Source organism: Penaeus monodon, chromosome 31, assembly GCF_015228065.2.
Source record: "Penaeus monodon isolate SGIC_2016 chromosome 31, NSTDA_Pmon_1, whole genome shotgun sequence".
Classification (NCBI taxonomy): Eukaryota; Metazoa; Arthropoda; class Malacostraca; order Decapoda; family Penaeidae; genus Penaeus; species Penaeus monodon.
In genome coordinates, this window is record NC_051416.1 from 19,348,748 (window position 1) to 19,349,034 (window position 287).

At 35.2% G+C, this 287-nt stretch overlaps 1 protein-coding gene across 4 annotated transcripts in view; it reads left to right on the plus strand.

The window, feature by feature from the left end:
- LOC119593068 (PRELI domain-containing protein 2-like) overlaps window positions 1-287 on the plus strand; it is an 11,483-nt gene that overhangs the window by 7,600 nt on the left and 3,596 nt on the right. The window lies entirely within an intron of this gene.

Consider the following 287-nt stretch of genomic DNA (forward strand, 5'->3'; position numbering starts at 1 on the left):
TACCAGCATCACTACTTTGCTGGGTTTACTTAGTGTGGACTTATTTACTTGTTTGTTTCTGCTGATAGCAGTGATATGGAAATGGCCGTTGTGGTGATGCTGCTGATGAAGGTTTTTTCAGATGATAAGACTCATAAATTCTAGTCTGTGTTTTTAAAACTTATCAGAGTTGATAATTCTGTGATTGAGAGAACACACATTAGACATTTAGGTTGAGGATTTCCTTGCTTTTACTAGGTCAGGTGGAATTTTCGTGTCCATTTGTTTTTATATAATTTCTGTATCTT